The following is a 6,500-nucleotide window of genomic DNA, read 5'->3' on the forward strand; positions in this document are numbered from 1 at the left end:
AAAAAAAAAAAAAAAAAAAAAAAAAAAAAAAAAAAAAAAAGGCACCTTTCACAAATGCTAGAGGCACCTCCAAAATAAATAATTATCATCAAAGCAAGATCCCACAAGATACAAATAATTCCATGGGGACTGTACAGGATAGGCAGATTTCTACATTGGATTTTTAATTCCATTTTCCTATAGCCAATACAGCTGAAAAACTGCCACATATGGGGCCCAATCTTGCACATCCTTAACGCCAGTGTGGAGTGCCATTGGGCAAAATGATGCTGGCTTCCTTCTCACACTGATCAACTTGCAGGATATGGGCTAGGATATGAAACACACTGTCCAAAGCTCCGAATCAAAGTTTTAAGTCTTCTGTTGCTGCTTTCCTTTCCTTAATGGAACCTTTTTGTTTTACACATATCCTTGCTTTTGCTTTTACAGAAATCTGATCTTTTGTTCTAATGCTATTTCTCTATTAAACTCAATTTACTACATTTTAATAAAACACGGATTACACAAAAATTGGTGTAACTGCTCATTAGTTAAACGGATAAATTAAAATGAAATGTGTTTGAACACAACCTCAATAAAGTAGAGGGCCACAGGAGTGAATTTCTGATCTCAATTGGGCTTTATTTTTACATTGTGAATACTCTGCAGTCTTCAGGATACAGAACATGCTCATGGAAGTTCATGCATGCATATGGAAGCACAGTTGGTGGAAGCATCTGGGCACATAGGCTTATGCTTTGAATGCTGCTGCTTCTACTCTGGCAGATACAGTATGATCAATACCAAGATACTTTAGCGTAGTTACAGTTACTATCTAGTAAACACATTTAAGGTCATGGATTAAATTTTTGACTGATTTTTAAACACTGCCGAGAGGACAGCTATCAGTCCTTGAAATCCAACTACCAGATAGTGATCCAAACCAGCAGACAAAGGGGGTAGCATCGTAGTTCTCAATCGTCCTCATTGACACAGTCATCACAACTGACAACTCTCTAACACTGCCTACTCAAAAGACCCCACACCACAATTCACACAGGAATTTCAGAGCATCATCAAATCCTTCCCCAAACAACTCCAAGAGAAACTCTACACCTTCATACCCCACAAACCCAACTCAGGAATCTTCTCTATGCTTCCCAAGATACACAAACATGGGAACCTAGACAGTCCCATCATATCTGGCCATGGCAGTCAGTGAAAGAATCTCAGGACTCCAAGAAACCATCCTCAAACCACTCACCACACAGAGGGCCAGTTTCCTCCAGGATACAATCAACTTCCTCCAGAAACTCTGCAGCACTAATCTCCCTCTGAACACCATGGATGTCACCTCCCTGGACACCAACATCCCTCACAATGACAGCATCGCGCTGCCTTCCTCAAATAGCTACAAAACAACGGACAACACTCCGATATCCACCCCAAACACGTCGCAGAACTCATCCATTTCATTTGTCCAAACCATGGGAATAACCACGAACACTAGGATGGCTCCCGATTGGCCATCCTCTTCCCGGGCTACCTTGAGGAAGAATTTCTGGACAAATGCACCACAAAACCAATAATATACCTGAGATACATATTTTCAGCATCCTTTGGACAGACAACCTGAACTCCCTTAGATTTCCACCACAACTTCAACAACCACCTTCAATCCATCAAATTCTCTCTAGATCACTCCCACACCAGCATCAACTTCCTGGATACCACAATCAGCTTCAACAAGGAACCCTATGGACAATTATATATAAGAAGACCACCGTACTTACCTTCACAGATATGGAAATCACCCCAAACACAGCAAGAAATCGATTATCTACAGCTAGCCACTCAGAGCACAGAATATGCTCCAAGGATGAAGTCCGAGATATACACCTCAACATACTTAAAACCTCCTTCATCAAACAAGGACACCCCACCAAAGAAGTAAATCGCATTGTGGAATGGGCCACTCAAATACCCCAAGAGAACCTGCTTTAATACAGAAAAAAAATTCCCTGTGACCTCACATCCCTACTTGTCACCTACTATTCCACACTGGAACCCATAGGGGGTATAAACAAACAGTTACAAGCATACTCATTGGGGACCACATCCTGAAAGAAATCTTCCACTAACTCCCTCTTCTGGCCTTCAAACAACCTCCCCCCTGCAGCCTTGCCAAGCTCATCATCAGAAGCAAGCTTCCCATAGACCCACCAACTCAAAGCAGCACCAGACACTGCCATAACAGATGCAAAACCTGCAGATATATCTCCACTGATCAACACTCCCCACAACACGCCTTTCAAGATGCACAAGTCCTACACAGGCCTATCACAACATGTGTACCTCATCCTATGCACTAAATGCCTCAACAACCATTATGAGGGTGAAACCAGATAATCACTATGGTCTCAAAGAAACTCACACCGAAAAATGATAAAAGACAAAAACACCATAGCATCCGTGGGCAAACACTTTTCACAAAACAATCACTTCATATCTGGCCTCTCAGGCCTTATCCTCAACGAAAACCACCACCACACCTTCAAAAGATGAGCCTGGGAACTTAAATTCATAACTTTGCTAGACACTAAAAATCACGGTCTTAATGAAGACATTGGATTTATGGTTTATTACAACGATGTGTAAACCCCCACCCCCTCCTTTTTGGTCCTATAACTGCAAGGGTGTTAACAGGCCACTTCACCTTGAATGGTCCCTTAGAATATGTGTTAACTACCTATATTTCACCTTGTATTTAGCTGTGACACTGAGAGTATCTTTCCCAGATGCGAAGAGCTCTGTGTAGCTCAAAAGCTTATCTTTTACTGGACCAACTTCTGTTGGTGAAAGACATTACCTCACCCACCTTGTCTCTCTAAGGGTATGTCTACACTACGGGATTATTCCGATTTTACAGAAACCGGTTTTTGGCAACAGATTGTATAAAGTCGAACGTATGCGGCCACACTAAGTACATTAATTCGGCGGTGTGCGTCCATGTACCGGGGCTAGTGTCGATTTCCAGAGCGTTGCACTGTGGGTAGCTATCCCATAGTTCCCGCAGTCTCCTCCGCCCATTGGATTTCAGAGTCAACATGGCAAAAGTTCAGCAACTGGGAGGGGAGTGCCTACATTTCAATCACTGATGGCCTGCCATTGGTGCAAACACCTATATAGACAGGTCAAGCTGCTATTTGTACCTGTAGAGCAGTCTCTGTCAACCTTTCCAGACTCCTGTACCCCTTTCGGGAGTCTGATTTGTCTGGCATAGGCCCAAATTCCACCTCACTTAAGAGCTACTTACTTATAAAATCAGACATAAAAATAAAAAAGAGTCACAGCACACTATTACTGAAAAATTGCTTTCTCATTCTTACCACGTAATTATAAATCAATTGGAATATAAATATTGTATTTACATTTCAGTGTCTAATATATAGAGCAGTATAAACAAATAATTGTATGACATTTTAGTTTGTACTGACTTTGCTAGTGCTTTTTATGTAGCCTGCTGTAATACTAGGGAAGTATCTAGGTGAGTTAATTTACCCTGTGGAAGAACTCTGCTATAGAGCTTACTCTGGTTTTAAGCAGGGGTTAACCTCACCGGTGCAAAGAGTAGCTTTGCCTGTCTGAGGTTTGTACCAGTGCGGCTACATTGTTGTGTGACCATTAAAGGCTATAAACAGAATACACCCACTCACCCACCCCACCCCGGCAATTAAGACAAGGCCTTTGCATGACTGTTTAAAACTCTCAAATGCTTTATTAAAAAACAAAACAAAAACAAACACACACCAACTATTTTAAGAAAGAAAGCCTTTGTCAAATATTTCATGTTTTCCCTATTTCAAATAAGCATCAAGAGCTCCATCCATCCATCATGGAAAGCAAAAGTTGACATCTAATATTTCAAAAGGTTTAAAAACAAAAAACAAACAAACAAAAAAAAGCAAGCAGGAAAACAAAACCTTTAAAAATAAATCCTGCTAGGCATTCTCTAGACATCAAAAAGGGAAGGAGGCGGTAAGTCCAATTAAAAAATATTTTGCAAGTCACCTTTAACAAAATACATACAGCGCCAAGACTTGATCAGAAGCTGGAAACTACAAAGTACTGCTCTATGTACTGTTATGGGCCATGTCTACACTAGGAGGGCTTTGCTCGTCTAGGTATACTTGTGCATAAGGTATACTTGTATACTATACCAGCAAACACTCTTACTCTGGATGCAGCAATACTGTGCTTTTTACATACATACATACATACATACACACACATATATATATATATATATATATATATATATAAAATCCCGATTCAACAGGGTACTTAAGTATGTGAGCAGTCCCATTGAAGTCAATAGGATTATTCACCTATTTAAAGTTAACCTTGTGCTCAAGTACGATGCTGAACTGGCATCTATGTTGTTATGTTTAGAGGACCCTACACTTGTAATCCCTGAAGGCTGCGTATTTGTTTCATGTGGCACAATGCTGACAACTGCATTTGTAAATTAACTGCTGCAAAGGCAAAACAAGAGCACTAACCAGTGGGAGATTTTAAAAGGAAATTACATTTATTTTTGTGCACAGCGCTACGGGGATGCAGACTAGTACCAAAGGATATTTATAGAGATAGTTTAAAATATATATAAGATATTTAATATGCAGAAGACAGTTCTTTTTATTTTTGCAAGTTATAAGAAGTCAGGTTTTGGGTCAAATCTACTGCAATCTAGAAAAATAAAATTCAGCAGCTTCCCCTTTAAAGTTGGATGTGACCCTTGTTTAAGCTATCCAAAAAAAAATGTAATTTGTTAGCCGAATATTGTAAACCAATTACAGCAGGCACAGTGAGCCTGCATACTGTTGCTATGGTTTGTAAGTTTCCACCCTTGGTAACACAAGATCTTTGATGTTAGGAAATGACTGTGTTTTAAAAACATGGTCGAGCAGGAAAATCTTAAACTTAAATAAATTAACACCGCTGGCACAACGTTAGACCTCAGGCCTGCATCTGAGATGTGCTGGTGGAGCTCCATTGGCATCAATGGCTTTGAGCAGGTAAATAGGTCCTCCCATGTGAATCAGATTCATTTGATGCCCAGACAATAAATAAATAAGGTTTACTGCCAACTTAGACTGTAAACTCTTTGGAGGCAGGGAGCATCTTTTTGTTCAGTATTTATACAGCACCTGGCACAATGAGGGCCTGGTCCATGAAAAGGGCATCTAGGTGCTATGATAATACACCTTTTTTTTTGGCATAGCATATACAGTAAAACTAAAAACATTTACACACTTGTACACACTGCTGTGTACACACAACCATACACTTGGAAAAATAATTTTATGGAAAAGAAAGTGGGAATTACTAATCCACTGGATAGTACCATCCTATTCCTCTTTAAAAGGCCATGAAAAGAGAGTGCTTCCCTCCTAAACCCCAAACAACCTTGCATGCCAGTAGTTTTCTTAAGCAGTAACTGGTAAGGAAGAGGAAACCTTCTGTGGGTTCCTGTGGCCCTGGTGAAATATACACTTACACAATTAGATGCTAATTCATTACAGTCACATTAACCAAAGATTTATTCCAGCTTCAATACCCTCTAGATCACTTTGTGTTTACAGTACTTGCAGGGAATATCACAGGCTGTGGAATGGAAGGTACACAAACAACACCATATGCCTGCAAAAAAGGCAAAGGACATCACTTTATCAGCCACTACTGTGACGCTTCATTATACTATGGGAGCAGGGGAGGAAATCACTTACAGTGAAGTGCAGAGCTGTGCAGCCAAACTAGAAAGATTGCATTCGGTGGGTATGGTCTAGAAGGGAATTTGGTAGATGCATAGAGGCACATTAGTACTTGCAGCAGGGTTGAATGCAAAATTGTGGCAAGCCACCAACAAGACAGTAAAGGGGTAGTGATTGGAATACCAAAAAAAAAATCCATGAATTTTTATCTACAGGCAGACAATTAAACATCTTTGCTTGAGAAGGAAGGGTCATTGTAGGGAACAAACTGATAAATAACTTTCCAGTTTCCAGGATATAGAGATACAGTAACATGCCTTGTACCCAGAAGCACCATTAAACCGATGTAGGTTATATCCCCCAACTCCCAATCACCAACATGAAAACTCCCCCTCTAGCCAAATAAATACCATGGCCCCTATCTTGGTGTAGCTCAGCAGTACAGCTGTGCCAGGGACTTGCTGTTTGATTCGGGAAAGTACTTCCCTTTCCATTGGGGGCAGAGATAAGAATACTTACCCACTTCCCAGGGAGGACTGTGAAGCTTAATTCATGATTGTTTGTAAAGTGCTTTGAGATCCTCCCAGGGAAGGGACCGTAAAACTGTAAAGCATGACTAGCATTAGGAAAGTGGAGCAGGTACAGCTACTAGAAGGGCTTGTTTGAATCTGGGGCAATTGTAGACGTGCTGCAAAGCCCAGAGCTCAGCAGAAGGGAGGTTTGGAAACCACACACACTAAAAGCGGG

This window comes from Terrapene carolina, unplaced genomic scaffold (assembly GCF_002925995.2).
Source record: "Terrapene carolina triunguis isolate 2854851 unplaced genomic scaffold, T_m_triunguis-2.0 Scaffold714, whole genome shotgun sequence".
NCBI lineage: Eukaryota > Metazoa > Chordata > Testudines > Emydidae > Terrapene > Terrapene triunguis.